A 19,884-nucleotide genomic window follows, 5' to 3' on the forward strand; every position below is an offset into this window, starting at 1 on the left:
TATAGAAGTGTTTGTTGTATATTGCTTTGCTCCAACTGAAAGGTCTTATAAGAGTGAGTGTTATTTGTCTTATGGTCTGTAAGAATTGGTGTTCTTTTCTTGAAACAACCCAAAGGGAATTTATTTTGACATATAGTCAGTTCTGGTACCCTACCCCTTTGGCGTGGGGTCCCTCTCTCTTTTATTAGAGGATTCCAGCCAAGCACATGCATCATCTGGAGTGTCATGGAAACATGTTTTTCCATCCACTATTATTCACAACCTGGCCGGGAACAACAGGGAGTATTGAAGTCCCTCTTCTCTCAGTTCTCTCTTGATGGCCAGGAAGGATGACCGACGTCGCTGGGTTTCAAAGGTATAGTCCGGAAATAGGTTGACCTTACTATTCCCGACATGATAAGGTCCATCCATGCGAGCCTTCTGGAGCAGCAGGTCCCTGTCCCGGAAGTGCAGCAGTCGGGCCACCACCGGCCGCGGGGGTCGTCCCTGTGGAGGTGGCCTGGCTGGTACTCTGTGCGGTCGTTCTAGGGTGTAAAAAGAAGATAGACCCTCCGGCGCTACTACTGTCTTCAGCCAGGTCTCGAGATATTGTACCATGTCCGGACCCTCCGCTTTTTCCGGAAGACCCACGAAGCGAACGTTGTTCCATCGGTTCCTACCTTCGGCATCCTCGGCCCACCTTTCCAGCACCCCAATACGATCCAAAGCATTAGACACCTCAGCCTTCAGATCCTTCTGCGCCGGCTCAACTACCTGAATCGCTCCCTCCACTGATTTCACTCTGTCTACCAATTTGGCATGGTCCGCCCGCAGCAGTCCCAAACCTGTGGTGACCTGCGCTATGTCTAGTTGAAGAGCAGTGCGGGTGTCTGCTATCATCGATAGGATTTTGTCGAGTTGAAGCTGCAGGTTGAGGTCCTGCGGTGCTCCAGGCCCATCTTGATCCGTCCGTCCAGGGGATTCGCTGTCGGACAACGGTTGAGCTCCGTCCTTCTTCCCCTTCAGTTTTCCCATGGTGGGGGGTGTCAGCAATAGTTCCAGCCACCCCTCGCGGCCTGTTTAAAGCTATGAGGTCGTCCACGAGCGCTCCCTCCTAACTCACTCTGAGGATGAGGATCTGCTGTGTAGCTCTCCCCCTGCTGTGCTGGCGCCAGTCTCCGGCGTGTGTGCGCTACAACCTGCTACAACCCCGCTTAGCCCTTCGCCTCCAGAGCCTCGATTGCCCTCCCAGTCCTAGCACACATTCGGGTCCTGTCGGCCTATAATCGCCTCAGAGATGTTTCTTCCTCCGGGATCCGTTCGTAAGGGCTAATGACCGGGGTTCCGTGTCTCCCGGGTCAAACTGGGTCAAGCCGCTTCCTTGTTTCCTCCCAAGTAGGATCGTTCAGTCTGCCCTTCTGGGCACCTCAGCCCCCGATTCCCAGCGCAAGCAGCCACCACTGCCACCAGCGCCCCTCTCCTGGGGAGCTACTCTCACTACTGTATCGCCACTTTGGGCCTACCGCCGCTCTGCCGCTTCTGGGTCCGAGGCCCTCCTCACGGCCCTCGCGAATCACCCGTGATCTGGGCAACAGCGTTTCTCCTCCAGCCGCAACCCCCTAGAGATCTCCCCCTGGGGCTCACCGGACCACCATTGGTTCTTGGTTCGTCTCTTTTCCCGTGCCCGCCTCCACAGCCCGCAGACACGGGCTTTGCTACTCCCCGCTCACCGACACTAGTCTGGGTCCCCCACTCATCTCGGGGGACCGGCTCCGTCTTCAGGTCCTGGCAGGAGTAGCACCCTGCGTCCGGTGGTGTCGCGATCTCCTCCGCCGCAGCTCAGCCCCGCTCACAGCCACACCTCAGGCGATCATCGGCCCGATCTCCGGTCGCCCACCATGGAGGGTCACTCTACTCCTCTCCTCCGTCTCCCCAAGCCATCGGGGGCTCCCAGGTCACCGCCGCCATTCGCTCAATCTCCGCTACGTGCCCGTGCCGGGACTGGGAAGCGTCCACCACTGCAAACTCCGCTCTCCGGAGTTTCAATTTCAATCTGTAGCCGCCATCTTGTGCTTGTCTTCCTCCTCCTCCGCCCTCCAAATATCGGGCGAGAATCAAGCACTATTTCGCCTGCTCCAGCTTTCATCTCCCGCTCAGGCGGGTGCGCTCTGTTCCCCCAGTTTTCGGTGGTGTTGGGGGGCTCGATAACTTAATTTAGCCGGATAATTGCGGGCTTAGGTGGGGAGCTCGTCGTTCAGACAGCTTCCCCCATTGGCTCCCAAGCCACGCCCCCCTTAATCAATCTTTCCTTAGAGGATAAAAGCACTCCAGCTGGCTTCAAGAGCTTTAGGGTGATTTACCAGTGACCTCTTTGAAAGCCCATCAGAGCAATTTGAATTGGCCTCTATACTTTATTGGGAGTTACTGTAGATTTTTCAGTGCAGGACTTATGTGGCCTTTGTGCCAGAAGCCTAGCATACCTTTGGTGCAAGAGTGGTCCTGAAAAGCAATTCATTGTTTATGGGTTTGTTACGGAGACTGACTACAGACCAGGATTATAGTCTTGACCAGATGTTAAAACCGTAAATTCTACTCCGATTTTCTGGAGTACTTGGGGAATGAGAATAGACCATCTTCCACACTAACCCAGCCCTTATAGACCCCTGCAGAACTCTAGGAGGTGATATTAAAGAGGGGGCTCCAGTAAATTATTGACAGAGGGTTGATAGAAGTGTAACCAGAATGGTAGACGTTAAGGAGGTGGGAGCTCAAGTCTGGGGGCAACTAAGTGAAATATTTGCCTACTGAGATTGGCACGTAAAATAACAAAGGTTACTACAGGTGTAAACAATTTGCCACTACAATATAAGCAAGGTAACAGATGAGGTATCACATCAATAATTTTAACATATATACTTGCAGCTTGGTAGACTTGGAATCCTCCCCCATAATCACGGACCGCACATGAAACCTCTGCCTCATCCTGCACACCTCACTCTCAATTAACTGCCAAACCAATGCCGTTTCGTCCTCCTGCTTCCACACGCTATGCCTCCTTTGTAAGATTTTCAAGTGAATCCTCACTGAGTCCAGGTAAACGGTCATCCAGGTGCTCATCAGCAGCAGACTCGACTACAGCACGCACTCTACACCGGTGCCACCCAGAAACTCACAAAAAAACTGCAGACCATCCAGAACGCCACCGCCAGGCTCAGTCTGAACATCCCACCACTTCACCGGCCACCTGAGAGACCTTCACTGACTACCTCTGAACAAAAGAATCACCTTCAAACTTCTCACACATGTTTAAAAAGCCCTCCACAACACTGGACCTGCATACCTCAACCATCGCCTCTCCTTCTACGCTCCCACCAGACAGCTTCACTCTGCCCAACTGGCCCTGGCCACTATCCCACGGATCTGCAAGACCACAGCTAAGGAAAATCCATCTCCTACCTCACTGCGAAGATCTGGAACTCCCTGCCTCTGCAGCTCAGGCAATCCTCTTTGCTACCGCAATTCAGGCAGGACCTCAAGACCTGGTTCTTCGACTGAACCCCAGACCCACTCCAACTCAGTGCCTTCAGACCCTCAAAGGTGAGTAGTCGAGCTTCATAAGATTACTGATTGATTGATTGATTGACTTGCACATCATTTTATATTCAATTTTATCAGGAATACATCAGTTATGTATAGTATAGAACATGCTCTGTGATTTGCAGTGGAATGGTGTGTATAATACAAGAAAGCAGTAGAACAATAGTAGACTTTTCAAAATAAGTCCAATTAAAGGGACTCGAATATATTCAGGCACCCACATAAGTCATATGATTTGGGTTCACACTGCAGTGAATGTCATCCTTATGGGATTAGGAGGTCATCATCAGGACTATATAAATGTGGAGCTAGAACTATTCACCTGCAAGTCAAAGAACAGAGACCAAGTATTAGAACCAAAACTAAACTGTGTCAAAGAGTGAATGTTGTGAGAAACTGAGTTACTCTTTGATAGGGGCGAAACCCTACTCAAGCAGCAACCACAATCTTTGTCAGGGTGAGCCACAAACAAATCTCAAATGAATCCAAGCGTAGCCCTCTGGCAGCTTGGCACAGAGCAGCAGGGTCAGTTCTAGGGTGGTGTGTAACCTGTGCCACTGCACTGGACACTGACTTCAGGAGGGGGCACTGTGTTTGCATGTATATTAATATTTTAAAAGCACCTGCTGCCCATTCAGAAATTGTCAGGCAAAAATAAAAATGTCAAGATAACTCTGGGGATTAATGTTTTTACTGGAGAGAGATCGGAGTTTTGTTTAGTGGAAATTGTGACTCATCCTAAGGTAGTGCAGAGGGTTACTATAACTGCTGCAAAGACTGTGTCCCATGCATATCACACAGTGCTTATAATGGAACTAGGTCAGTGGGTTACTACTTTTGTCAGAGAGATCCTTTAGTTACTCTCAATTTATAAGTTAAAATCCTAATAGAAAACAGTGAGCTATTAACTGTCAACAAAGAGCTACATGCAAACTGCAACATATATATTAGAGTGTTATGATTTTCCCCCCAGTCTTTTATTATCCTAATGTTGCAAAAAGGGTTAATTTGTGTAGAAATCAATTCTTATTGTTAAAGTGAACCCCAACCATGGTGATATGTTTTAAATTCTGAGTTTGTGCTTCTCCAGACCAAGCACTCTTAAACTATACTGCCTACCAGTATGGATGACATGCGACTCCTACATCTTGTAGTCCTCTGTCTTATGTAACATTTCCTATACACTGATTTACACATGTATGATCGATTGTTTCTGTGTAATGTGTGTGTAATGTAAAGTGCTCTGATACCATACACTGGCATGAATGACAATATAAACCTATTTAAATGCATCTGAGAGAGAGTGGTTATGGAGACTTTAGGGGCACTGCTAAAGGGCAGTGATGAGGGAATTCGTGGTGGAGGTGGTCTTTGGGGGGGTGCTTACAAACTTTGTCGCACTGGGCTCCACCAGTGCTAAAGTCATCCCTGCACAGCAGTCGGGTTTAACTTAGAGGCAATGTTATAGTACTTATGCAGCACTTCAAACAGTAATAAGGTTTTCAAACAGTAATAAAGTGAAAACACAACATAAGAAAACCCCCACAACAATTTAGAAAAATAGAGCAAAATTTGCTAAATTAACCAAGACCAAAATGATAAAAATTCAATCAGTAGTACGGGAAATGTACAATTTTAAGGATTTTAGTAAAAATAGCGGAAAAAAAACAATGCGCCACTCATGACTATCTGGTCACGTGAGACTGAGAGAAAAGTCATTAGTTCAGGCCAAATGCAGTCGAGCGCGGGATGAATACAGAGACCAGGTTAAGCCTGCTGAAAAGTTACCTTCTCAGCTCAGCGCAGAGTCTTGTCCAACGAGGAAGGGGCCGTGAGGAGCAGGGAAGCATCGGGGACTATCACCAATGTAGCCCGTAAAGCAGGCCTGGCGTCGCAGATGGTTGTCACCTTAGTGCGAAGATCCTGCTGTCATATCGTGTGGTAAAACAAACGTTATTTCTGCTTTAAAAGCAGCGATAAAAGCACAATACAAAAATACCTCAGATATTAGCACAACATTACATACTTACATAAAACATAACAAAACAAAAAAGAATCTTAAATATAATAGACACCATACACACAATAAATTTGACTTATTTGTCAAATGACCAGGATTGACGTTCTGTAAAGGAGAAATTCAGAAATTTTGGCAAACCCGTCTGGAGATCTAGCCGAGAGTGGGCATCTAATAAATTGCCCTGTACCACTAAAAAAAAACTTGTGGCAAAAATAACATCAATTTTCTTTTGGCAATGGCACATTTAAAAAAAGAGTAAATGTATAGAGAGTGGGAGAGTTTAGGTTTGCAAATAAGCCAGAGCATCGCCACATCTTCTGATTTGACTTTTTTCTATTATAGAAATTAAAAGCCTCTTGCTATACTCAATATAAAAACTGGCAGGAGAGAGTAAAATGGAGCAGACTGAGGGGAGGACTCATCACATGGACAAATTAAGAAAGTGCTTCGATCAAATTGGCCAATGGGGAAACCCAAATGCCACCTTACAAAGCTGAGTCTAAATCTAGTTAAAATGATTCTATCCCAAGTACTGTCAACCCATGCAAAATATGGCTTCATTACGAGTGGAGTTTGAAGCTTCACATAATCCCTAACTGTAGTCTTTGAAATTTCATTTTCCTCTCTATGCCGATGTTTCAAAGCTTTAAACGACTGCTCGACCCACACTAGCTCAAACTTTAAAATGGCAGAGGGGTTAGAGAAAAGAGCCGGCCTCCCTAAATTAATGCTAGGGACTTGCAAGCAAATTAAATATGCCAACTGGGTATGAGCCAATTGTACCATGTTTTAAGGAGAGAGCACAAGCACTCAAGCACTCATTACCAATCGTAAAATCTACAGAGTCTTAAAGCAAGAAAAAACAAAGTCAACAAAACAGGAGGCTTGACGGCAAATATGGATGAAATCCCGCCAAGGTTGCCAGGTCTAGCAAATGTATATTAATTTATTTCATTATTCAATGGGAAGGATCCGGCGAGGTAAGTCTGCAAAAATACAAATAAACAGAGAGATCAGAAACATAAAAGAAAAATGTTTGGAGTAGTTGCAACCTGTGCTTTAGTGCTTCACAGGTAAAGAAAAATAGTGAATCATTACCTCTAAAAGAGTAAACTTACTCTGAAATAATATAGCTGAGGTGCTTGACAGTATGAGATGCACAAAATTTAAGCTGGGTGCCTAAACTAAATGTAAGGATGAGGCGGAGACTACGTTAGAGTAGTGAAGTATTTAAAGCTGTGCGCATCAGCGTGATACAAATGAAATATCAGGAGCTGTGTGCATCGGTTCTGTGATGAGGATTGTAGTCGATGAGTTGAAGATAATGTAGACAAAAGTAAGTTTGACACGAAGCCTTTATGACGTAAAGGCTTTGAGAGCCAGAAAGAACGTCAAGATAACGTGGTGACTGGCACAAAAAGCGTCTTGCTGGTTGCTGGGGAAACAAAATGCGCGCTGGCGTTGAGTGTCTTGCCGGTTGCGTGCTGGCGCTGAATGAACGTGAAGTTCTGGTTGCTGGGGAAACCAAATGCGCGCTGGTATTGGGCGTCTTGCCGGTTGCGTGCTAGCGCTGAGTAGACGTGAAGTTCCACTACGTCATCATTCAGTGGCGGAGCTTGAGGGTGGAGGAACAAGCAGCGAGAAAGAACGCAGCGCCGGACAAAGGCACAGACAGCACTTGAAGATGGTCGGAAGGAGGTCGGAAGACACAGGCAACGTAGGTAACGGGGAATAAAGTCACGCGTAGTGCTGGAAGAGGGGAGTGCTGATAGCGCAAGACAGTTTAGCAGTGCGTAAGGAAGTGCGCTAGACAGGCTTGATTGAAGCGCAGAGCGAGGCAAAAGGTAGAAGGGAATTTGGTAGCTGCGACGGCTCTCTAGGATGACGTGTGAAGGTAATATGGAAAATGTACTCACAAGGAAGTAGATCGTAGAAGTAGAAAGTGTTCAGAAATTCAAACCGTTTTGCTTGGAATTGATCTGTGAGTAGATCCAACAGCTGAGGAACAGCTGATCATCCTCGTCGTCAGTGTAAGGATGAGGCGGAGACAGGAACTGCAGTTAGGATGTTTATTCAGGAGAGAAGAGAGCCGTCCAGCATGAAGGAGAGACAGGGCAGCTGCAACTGCCAAACAGGGAACACTGGAGGAGAATGCACAGTACATGAAGAACCCACAGGTGACATCATGGAGTTCCAACAAGTATTGCATAATACAGATCACCACACTAAATCATGAAGATCTGTGTAGCGTCTGGATAAAGAAATTAATACAGGCTCAAACATAAATGGAAATAGGCCAGGTCACCTTTACTATGTGTAAACATGCGGAGTAAATGGCCATAATGTATTCACTTAGTAAGCTGTGAGAAAATGTGCATTAACAAGCCTTTGCAATGTAATAGGTCTCACATTTACGAGACTTTGAGGTATTGGCATTGTAAATGACAATGATTTTTATTTTTGTGTTGTTTCAAAACAGATAAATAAATAAAAGGCATTGTCATTTACAATGTCAATAGCTTAAACTCTGGCAAATGCAAGAACTATTGCATTGCAAATACGAGCTCTTGAGCTATAAAGCATTAGAAGAGAGTGTGGTAGAACAAAGGTATTTGATAAAATAGTGCTTGGAGGCTGTAATTGAAGCCTACCAAGTAACAACACACATAACAGGAGGTGTTGCCATGGGAGATTACAAAATGAGACAAGGCGGTACTAAGGAGGGACTACTAAGCCTTTTGACCAATGAACAGCCACAGTTTACAGTGCACAATGACACAAGCCAGTGAAAAATATGGACGGAGAGTGGGTGGGGCTTCAAGACCCTACCTGAATATAGCATGCCTCGCAGAGCAGCACATGTGCTGCACAGGCTTGACATAAAAAGGGTACATCTGCTTTGGTAGGCGTCCATAGATCCATCTGAAAAGATCAGGATGCAAAAGTGGGACATCAAGAGTATCATGATATCTCCCGTCGACAAGATAATGATAGAAATGGAAGACTGGTTCCAACATACAAGGTGTGCGTTGGCTGGGGATTGCGAGAAAGATTTGTAAAAGTCAAATCAGGGCTTGGAAAACAGAATTAAGAAAATATATTAGTTTTCTAAATACCCTTTCAATGACTAGCAGCGCAAAAACACATTAAATTGAAAAAAATTGAGAATACAAAAAAATGCTCTCCTGTTACAAAAGTCCCTTAATACCAATACCCAATGTGTAGGAATGAAATTGGCGGGAAGCTCTTCACATTAGCAAAACAATTTATTTCCCCCCCGAATTCCTGGAAAAGTTCTTAATCATTCCAAATAGCAATACAAGTACTGATGAACTATAACGTTGTTAAAGATATGGGGTCTCATACGACAGCCATCTGCTACCAAGAGAGCAATGGAGATCGTGTGGCGTAATGGCCAGAGCTCCGACTACGGAGCAGGAGATCCAGGTTCAAGTTTCATCGTCAGCTCAGCATTCTGTGATTCTGGGAAAATCACTTAATCTCCCCGGCCTATGGACAGCCCCTAGAGACTCTCATGGGTGATTAGCCACGCTATACAAATCCAAGTATTGTTATGTCAGTGTGCAAAACCCATGACAGGCCCTGGGTCACACTTACTGTGTGGTTTAAAGACCCCACAGCCACATGATTATTGGCTACATTATAGGTCTGTGCTACCAATCACACTGTAATTATGACACAGGGCCTATTGTATGGTGCAAACAGGACTTGAGGCGCAACCAAGAAACAAATTAAGTAACACAATCCAGCAGAGGCACTGGAGAGAGCAACAGAGTGTGACATTTTGCTGCAGGCTATATATGGTGTTGTATGCCCACCCCTTATATAATGTTGGTCTTGGTATAATGGTGGTCATTTCTGCATTTTGTTGGCCCCCGTGGCATCATGATGTCCACTCTTTGTCTATTGTTGGCCTTGGCCCTATGGTGCAAATTCCTAGAAAATTGTGGGCATCGTTGCCATGATGATGTCCACTACTGATATAGAACTGCCCCTGGCCAAATGGTGGTAATGGTTGGCATAATGTGGGCATCCATCACATGCTAATGACCATTATGGGTATAATGCTGGCACTGGCTTTATTTTTGGCATATTTCAGGCATCCCTGTTTTGTTGATGCTCACCCCTGCTAAAATGCTGACCCTGATGAAAAGACAAGGGGGGGGTTTGGCCCTGTAGGGAAGAGAGTAGGTAGGGCCTATTACTGCCAAAAGGAAGAAATTTACCTATGCCTCTGTGTGCATAATTACCACAATTAATGAGTGAAAAGACACAACCACACTGTTAGTTGTCTCAGACACTTGATTTATGTCTATTATTTTTGAAAAATTCAGAAATTGTACATTGTTTAGGACAGAAAAGAATACATAGTCAACTTCACATAAAACCCACTACAAACATTTTTTGTGAGGGAAAAAGCGCAAAAGACAAGTGTATGAACAATTGTGTAAATGATAATCAACAAATCAAAATAATGTGCATAACAATTGTACACAGTGATGAACAATTATCTCAAAAAACAGTAAACGACAGACTTTCATGCAGTCAAATCGGATAATAAACATTTGGGGGGTACGTTTTATTCAATACCAGCCCTCCTTCCTGTAGTGCTATTTGTTGTATTATCGTGATTGTATGAATACAGGAAATAACCAAGCCACTAGTTTAGGGCGAGAACATAGATGCTTAATGACCCTAGCATAAAAGTGACAATTCTTGACTTATTGTATGAATCCATGGCATAGTAGAGCTCACCCCCTGGTATAATAATGGTCCTAGCATTACTGTGGTACTTCCTGACAAGTGGTGGGCATCCCAGACATATCTTTTTAATATATTTAATTATTATGTATGCATTTTTATATAGCGTAAACTTTAACCGAAAGTGTCAGAGCGCTTTACAATAGAACCAGTTACATTACAAAAGGACTTTAGAGTACATTAACCCCTTCACTGCGGCGGCTATTCCGCCGCAGTGCTAAGGGGGCGGGGTGGCCGCGCGGCGGCCGCATGCTGGTGACGGAACCGCACCGTCACCAGCGTCGGTTGACCTGTGCTTGTGACGGAGCGGTTCCGTCATGGCCCGCCCCGCTCAATAGAACGTCAGCGCAGGCGCGAAATTCGCGCCGCGCAGGCGCGCCGAGCGGGCCATGACGGAACCGCTCCATCATCAGCACAGGTCACCCGTAGCTGATGACGGAGCGGTTCCGTCATCAGCACTCAACGGGTTAATAAAATAACATATACAAACAGATAAACTCTAAACTCACATAAAAATGGTAGTAAGTACATATGCCTACTACAGATACTAGTGGTTGCAGTTACACGGTATACAACGGTTAGCACGCATTTTTTACAACGCGGTGCTGTTACCACACTACTTTTACCACGCAAGTCGTTACAACGACTTGCGCTGTAGGGCGCTCCAGGATAGTAAATAGTTTAATTTACTATCCAACTCCTTCCCTAGAGTCCACGGGGACTGGAGTTGGAATAGTAAATTAAAAAATTTACTATCCAGCGCCCCTCCACGCAAGTTGTTGTAACGACTTGCGTGGTAAAAGTAGCGTTGTAACGGTACGCGTTGTAAAATTACGCGTGGTACCGTCATACATCCCAGTTACACATAAACAAGTTGGAAATTCACTCAAGATTACATTTTAAGAAGAGTTGAAGCGATTAGGGTCGGACAATTGTATAGTACATATTTACAGAGCATGATTTTCGCGCCATTGCTGGGATTCTTTCAGTGTTCCTCCAGCCAGGACTTCAAGGAGCTGTTGCACTCACAGGCGGTGATCTAGGGCGTGGAGGGATCCCCGAGCTGGTGATGGCCGTATGGGTAGAAGGCGGGGTGGTGGTGGGCGGAGGTGGCCTGCTGCTGGATCCAGGGCCGGACTGGGAATGAAAACCGGCCCTGGAAAAGTGCTCGGCTGTCGATGTCCCCCCCACGTCCCCCCCCCCCCCCTCCCCGGAGAGTTGGGGATGCGACCGCGCTCTTTGCCAGGGCCGGTTATCGGCCGATTTTGTTACAGGGCCGAAAATGGTCCAGTAACAAAAAAGCCCCCCAGGGACACAAAACCGGCCCCCACCCTTGCAGCGCACCGGGGAATTGCCCGGTGCCCCCAACGGCCAGTCCAGCCCTGGCTGGATCCCGGGGCTGTTCTTGAGCTCGTGCTGGGCTCGATCTGTGGGAAGGGGGGTAGCTCGGCGCTGAAAGGCATGAAGGCTCCTTGCCCATGGTAGGGAAGCTCGTGAATGGAGGAAAGGAAGTACTGTGAATGCAACTATCCATCTCTGGCAATGGCTCACACAAGTATTTGATATGAATACCAAACCTATATGTGTGCACCAAGCATGTATTTTCCTCAAATTGAAAACTTGATACTGCAAGGGAATGTTTTTTCGTGAAAGTTATAATCTTTTCTTTAGAAATCCGAATTGCTTTTTCCAAAATCAAAACTTTGTTTTTATAGTAAAATGTACAGGCAACTTGATGTTTGGGAACTTAATTGTTTCATTTCCTGATATATATTTCAATATCATATTTTCGTTTGATAATCATTGATGCTTTCTGATATGATCGCCTCTATAATTGATGTAATCTGTTATCTGGTCGAACCCTTATATTCTCCGTGTAACCTGAATGATAGCACTGCTGTATGAGGCTCGCAAATCTGTCCAGCTCTGCTGCTTTTGGCGTGCGATTATGAGCTTCGTGTATATTTTTCAATCATTCCTTAAGGAAATTCTTAGTCATAATATATGACAAAAACATGTATTAGAAAGGGGCAGAATGAAAAAAATTTAAAGAAGTGAAATGTTAAAATAAAGTAATATGCCTTGTAAAACGCTCAGTTGTGTGAAATTATATTTTATGAACTGCCTGTGGTTTGTCAGACGCTGGTAAAGGAGGTTCTGCTGACCCCAGCAGCAATGGGGAGCGTGAAAGTTCCTTGGCCTGTCATGAAAGTATGGAATATTTGAAGAGGACACCTTCTGAACCTGCGGCTTTTGAGAAAATATGTGTGAAAACAGTGCTATAAAAAGCAGTATTTATCCCGGATGTATGACGTTACAACGCATACTTTTACAACGCCTACCTTTACAACGCAATTCTTACACCGCAACATCCATTACAACGCATACAATTACAACGCATGCCATTACAACGAATTCTTTGAAACTACCTTTACAACGCATTCCACTACAACGCATACTACATTTACAACGCATACCATTACAACGCATAACATTACATTGCATGTAAGGTAAGTATTGGATAGTGTAGGGGTAAAAATTACTATTCTAACTCCAGGGGGTGCAACAGTAGGGTAAGTGTTGGATAGTGTAGGGGTTAAAATTACTATTCTAACTCCAGGGGGTGCAACAGTAGAGTAAGTGTTGGATAGTGTAGGGGTAATAATTACTATTCTAACTCCAGGGGGTGCAACAGTAGGGTAAGTGTTGGATAGTGTAAGGGTACTATGTGTTGTAATGCTATGCGTTGTAATGACTGCGTTGTAATGGCATGCGTTGTAGTGGTGTGCGTTGTAGTGTCATGCGTTGTAATGGTTGCGTTGTAAATGCATGCGTTGTAATGGATGTTGCGTTGTAAAAGTTTCGTTGTAATGGTAGTGCGGTGTAAAAGTTGCGTTGTAAAGGTTGTTTCCCATTTATCCCTATTGTTTAAAAAATATCAGGGAAGAACCTTCCTAAAAGGAAATTACTTTGCTCGCTTCACTCAGTTGCGAAGTGCAATTTAGTGCAAGTATTTATGTCCTCCTCACCACTTTGGAACTAACCAGCTGCCACTTTTTATTTGCTATTACACTGCAGTTGTGCATTTTGAGGGTTACATGGTGCACACCAGGGCTCGAATTTCTAAAAGTGCGCATTATCCCTGTTTGTACCACAGCGTACCTTTAAGCAGGTGCACCGAGGTCAAACAGGGAAAATTTTGTCTATTGTTATGAAAGCGCTGCCCTTAGGGCAGCTACGAAAAATAGCACTGTCCTCAGGGCAGCGCATTCAACTGAAATATGGAGCAGCGGTTTCAAAGATGCTCGCTGCTTCACAGTGTAAGTGGCAACCCGCCTGCACTTTAAAGAGGGATTAGAGATCCCCTTCAAGGCAGGTACAGTGAGTGACTGCTAATCAACAACACCAGTCCTAGTTCTTGTGGCAATATTCATTTGTTGGACTGTAAACATCCATGGTCGAAATTCGATATCCAAGGGATCTCTTTAGTCTCAAGATAATCCAAAAATGTTTCAATCTACTGCCTCTTTAAAACAACAACCTCTCTGATCTATACAAACAGGACAGCACAAACAAAAAATGTGTGAAAAGCGAGATGACACCTCACGGGCGCACCACCAATGGGGCCCCTGGTTGGTACTCACCAGGATGGCCCTGTTCTCATCATCGGTGCCATCAAGCTAAAACAAAAGCGTGTCTCGAACCCCAAAAATAAAAAGACAGTGGATGGTGCAGTGGACACAACTTATATGTGACACAACTAACAACATGTAACATTTAACATATAAGTCACTGCGCAACTAGGACAATAAACTTTACTTTCGTTCCTTTCTTTGTTGCAAACAGTAAACAAACATATACTAAAAAAGAAGAGAGTGAATACTACCTATCGATTCACTCTCTACTTACAGCCGACATGTTTCATTGCCTTGGTTTCTATCAGGCAATTTCTTCAGTGCAATTCACTTTAAATGCCACTGCAAGAGACACTGAATCTGCCATCCACTGTCTTTTGTATAGATCAGAGAGGTTGTTGTTTTAAAGAGGCAGTAGATTGAAACATTTTTGGATTATCTTGAGACTAAAGAGATCCCTTGGATATCGAATTTCGACCATGGATGTTTACAGTCCAACAAATGAATATTGCCACAAGAACTAGGACTGGTGTTGTTGATTAGCTTACAGAGTGGAGGGCGTCCTAGTTCTGTTTGTCTTTCCTTCTAGACTCCTATTTTTGTAGTACAGTGAGTGACTGCACCTGCATGCAGGGGGATGTCAGGAGGTCCATATGACCTCCTTTAATCCATCAAGAGGGATGACCGCAGGGGATGCACTGATAGGGTGCCACCTTTTTGTGGTGCATTTTCAATGTTCCTCCTAAGAGCTGCTTTGCTTCTGCGCTTGCATCGTTAATATGGCACAGGTGCAGAGTCAAAGTGATGCTCTCATTTGCATGGTACCACACCCCCATGCAAATGAGGGAAAGCCCTCCTACAATAGTGCTGGCGCTGCATGTGTATTTACAACAAGGGGTGGTGAGGGACAGAGTCTCTGAATTAAGCAGAAAGCTCTCACCCAGTCAAGAGATCAGGGCTAGATCCAACACCGTTTTTTAGCTCACTGCACCATCCCAGTTTCAGAACCTGGCTGTATGCAAATTAGTCTGTTCCTGTCCCAGTGCATGATGGGAACAGGGCAAACCAAACTACAAAAGCCAATTCTTACACTGGGAAGGAAACAAGCTCCCGGGGACCGGTTTCTGGCATTACAGCCGTCTTCGGCCCGGTTTGCTTGAATCCTGATGGTGCAATGAGCAAGGGTCTCACATCTGAGAATACCCTTCCACGCTTAAGGTGGACAAAAATATTTACAACAAGGGGTGGTGAGGGACAGAGTCTCTGAATTAAGCAGAAAGCTCTCACCCAGTCAAGAGATCAGGGCTAGATCCAACACCATTTTTTAGCTCACTGCACCATCCCAGTTTCAGAACCTGGCTGTATGCAAATTAGTCTGTTCCTGTCCCAGTGCATGATGGGAACAGGGCAAACCAAACTACAAAAGCCAATTCTTACACTGGGAAGGAAACAAGCTCCCGGGGACCGGTTTCTGGCATTACAGCCGTCTTCGGCCCGGTTTGCTTGAATCCTGATGGTGCAATGAGCAAGGGTCTCACATCTGAGAATACCCTTCCACGCTTAAGGTGGACAAAAATATTTACAACAAGGGGTGGTGAGGGACAGAGTCTCTGAATTAAGCAGAAAGCTCTCACCCAGTCAAGAGATCAGGGCTAGATCCAACACCGTTTTTTAGCTCACTGCACCATCCCAGTTTCAGAACCTGGCTGTATGCAAATTAGTCTGTTCCTGTCCCAGTGCATGATGGGAACAGGGCAAACCAAACTACAAAAGCCAATTCTTACACTGGGAAGGAAACAAGCTCCCGGGGACCGGTTTCTGGCATTACAGCCGTCTTCGGCCCGGTTTGCTTGAATCCTGATGGTGCAATGAGCAAGGGTCTCACATCTGAGAATACCCTTCCACGCTTAAGGTGGACAAAAATATTTACAACAAGGGGTGGTGAGGGACAGAGTCTCTGAATTAAGCAGAAAGCTCTCACCCAGTCAAGAGATCAGGGCTAGATCCAACACCGTTTTTTAGCTCACTGCACCATCCCAGTTTCAGAACCTGGCTGTATGCAAATTAGTCTGTTCCTGTCCCAGTGCATGATGGGAACAGGGCAAACCAAACTACAAAAGCCAATTCTTACACTGGGAAGGAAACAAGCTCCCGGGGACCGGTTTCTGGCATTACAGCCGTCTTCGGCCCGGTTTGCTTGAATCCTGATGGTGCAATGAGCAAGGGTCTCACATCTGAGAATACCCTTCCACGCTTAAGGTGGACAAAAATATTTACAACAAGGGGTGGTGAGGGACAGAGTCTCTGAATTAAGCAGAAAGCTCTCACCCAGTCAAGAGATCAGGGCTAGATCCAACACCGTTTTTTAGCTCACTGCACCATCCCAGTTTCAGAACCTGGCTGTATGCAAATTAGTCTGTTCCTGTCCCAGTGCATGATGGGAACAGGGCAAACCAAACTACAAAAGCCAATTCTTACACTGGGAAGGAAACAAGCTCCCGGGGACCGGTTTCTGGCATTACAGCCGTCTTCGGCCCGGTTTGCTTGAATCCTGATGGTGCAATGAGCAAGGGTCTCACATCTGAGAATACCCTTCCACGCTTAAGGTGGACAAAAATATTTACAACAAGGGGTGGTGAGGGACAGAGTCTCTGAATTAAGCAGAAAGCTCTCACCCAGTCAAGAGATCAGGGCTAGATCCAACACCGTTTTTTAGCTCACTGCACCATCCCAGTTTCAGAACCTGGCTGTATGCAAATTAGTCTGTTCCTGTCCCAGTGCATGATGGGAACAGGGCAAACCAAACTACAAAAGCCAATTCTTACACTGGGAAGGAAACAAGCTCCCGGGGACCGGTTTCTGGCATTACAGCCGTCTTCGGCCCGGTTTGCTTGAATCCTGATGGTGCAATGAACAAGGGTCTCACATCTGAGAATACCCTTCCACGCTTAAGGTGGACAAAAATATTTACAACAAGGGGTGGTGAGGGACAGAGTCTCTGAATTAAGCAGAAAGCGCTGCATGTGTGCCAGGTCTATCAGTATTACAGAAAGGGGCGCACACGCATCTGCAGCACCTTCTGTAATACCAAAGCACCTAGAGGAAGCTACTGACGATCAACTCAGCTTGCCAGGTGGTAGGGACTGCCGGTTGGGACCCAGGCCAGGGGTCCCGCTGTTGTCCAGACAAGCAGGGAGGCGTATCAGTAAGGGGAGCCTCCCTTGTTCAGCCTTCGTGGCCACCGCTGTGAAGCGTAGCCTGGGCGGACAGCCCCTCACCACCGATTGGCCCTTGGGTCCTCGCCGCAGGCAGCAGGCTGTTGGGTCTCCAAGGCCATCCACTACAGCCAATTAGTTCCTGGGCATGCTGCTCTTCCGATGGGGCAGCAGTTTATGGCAGCAGTGCCCGGATTGTGACAGATTTAGAAGGCATATGTTGCCGACAGTTACAGAGCTGTCTTGGAGTACGGCCATCTTAGCTGGTGGTTAGCCACGCCCTTCGGTATTCCACAAAACTTAACATGTCTGTCAACCTAGAATTTAATGTTGAAATCTCCTGTCACTATTCGCAACGAGCTTGGGTGAGATACCCCTACTATAAAGATGTTTTCTATCAGTGTTTTATGTCTCCATCGCAATCTTTGCATCTAGATGGTGCATAAATGTTTTATTGGCATCACTGCCAATTCCTTCTCACCAATTTTCATTGTCAGATGCGAAATTTAGAGATTGTCTGAGTCTGGTATTAGCTCCTTGCTCTTAACTGTAATAGCTGTCAACAGGTATATTGCCAGGCCTCCTCGGCTTTGGCCAAAATGTGCTTCTTTGGTGGCCGGAACCACATAATAGGTGAAACCCGAGATTGAGATTGGCTTAGGGCCTATGCTTCCTGAAAGCCAATAACTGTGAAGGTATGGGGGTACCTTAATAATTCCGGTTTTTCGAGCTTGTCCATCAGGCCATGTATGTTCCATGAGCAGAGTCTGAAATTGGATGTTGTTTGGTCAGATGTTCCTGCTTTGATGTCGGTTCATTTTGAGGGTGGCTGTCGGTTGGTAAGCGTTGCGATCTACCCGTACTGATTCTTGAAGTCTTCTCTTTGCGTTTAGTCAGTGAGTAGATAACTGGGCCAGGACCTGTGGCTTTGTCCGCTTTTGATGGCGATGCACCTTTAGCATCCCTAAGAACTGAGTAGGGCTTTAGAGATAGTCTTGTGTTCTCCATCTGAACATCTTTGGACCTCCTCAGATGGTGCGGATACCCTGGTTCATGAAAGGTTTCCACTACAATTCCCCAGTCCATAAATGGTTTGCTCTCCTTTTGGACTTTATGGGCTGTATCAGATGATCTCCAGGTGGCCTTGGTTGAATCGCAATAGTGCCCAGGTGCTGGACTGATGAATTGGACTGACTCAATTTCAGCAGAGGTGACTCCTGCAACTGTGGGAATCTGATTTAAAAGTCTAATGATTTTTCCTCTGTTTAAAATATCATCATTTCCAATTGAGAGGTATAGCGGATGGAACTGGGTTATGCTTGAAGACCCTTTTTGAATGTTCACTGATGTACTCCTGTCAGCCATCATCGAATTGGTTGAAGCTCCATGGGTCTGGTGCTGATTGGGGGGCAGTAGCCCTTGTGTGGTTTTATTTAGGGGTGTTCTTTTTGGGAGTTGAAACCTGTGGATGATGTGGACTAAGAGGTTCTGTGTTGCCTGCCCGACTCTCTGGGTCCTCGCCAATTCTTTTCTCATGCTGTGGGCTATTTGAAGCCCCGTGATCATGAGGCATTTGAGAGAGCCCATGCCCTGCTGTACAGTTTAGAAGCATCCTTCTTAAAGAGAAAGTCCCTTCTGTATTTGTTGTTTTGAGGGTCAGTGGTGAGGAAATCCCTGGGCCCTAGCTAGGGGTACTAGGCTTCCTGAGCAGTTCACTCTTTTGATCAGGTTGGCGTATGACAGGTTTGAGCTGGCCGGCTGCTGGATTGTTTGATGTGTTAGTGTACGAGACCTGGTCTGGGTGTAGGCCAGCGTCCCTAGAGGTGACCCTTTGGGCTTCAATGTCTGAATCTGATTAATTGGATTTTGGTTATTGTTGAAGACTTGTTCTAGTGTTTCCTCATTCAATGGCAGAGGGTCTCGATTTTCTCCTCCTGATCTTACGCCTGTTTTGTCAAAGATGGCATAATTCCATAGCTGGTTCGTATTAGGGAATTTTTGTTTCTTGATTTTTGTTTTTGGCTTCGTTTGGATTTTGTTTTGCCTCCTGTTGAGATAGTAAGAGGAACTCCTTCTTTGGACATTGGTTGACTTTGCATGGTTCCTCCCTATTGATGGTAGCCTCTGAAATGTTTGTGTTTTTGTCCTCTGCCTCATACATCATTGCCTTGTCACTTTGTAGGGGGGCTGGGCATAGTTGAGGTACTAGATGAATTGGATCAGTGCTCTGAGGGGGGCTGTGCAAACCCCTCAGCTGTAGATTTTGTTTGTCCAGATGCCGGAACTTCCCCACTATGCACTTATATATTTGCTGTAGAGGTGGTTCCAAATGTACGTTAGGCTCAATGACCATTTTTAGGTCCTCAATAAGATCCCCTGAAAACCGGGTGGAGTGCTCAGCTTCTCCAGAACTGGGGAGACACACACACCTTGGGACGAGTTTTGTTGTCTCATCTAGAGCTCTTTCAATGCGCTTGTTTAAGCAAACGACTTTGCCATCAATACCGGCCACATGAACAGCTAAGTAAGGTGTTCAATACTCTGATTTGTATGTCTATTTTGGTGGAATGATATACTAAAGCATCACTTATTGATGGAATGTTTTCGGCATGGAAGGCAAGACCCGTTGTTTGACTGATCCACTTGCTATGCCACT

This window comes from Lissotriton vulgaris, chromosome 3_1 (assembly GCF_964263255.1).
Source record: "Lissotriton vulgaris chromosome 3_1, aLisVul1.2, whole genome shotgun sequence".
Taxonomy (NCBI): Eukaryota; Metazoa; Chordata; class Amphibia; order Caudata; family Salamandridae; genus Lissotriton; species Lissotriton vulgaris.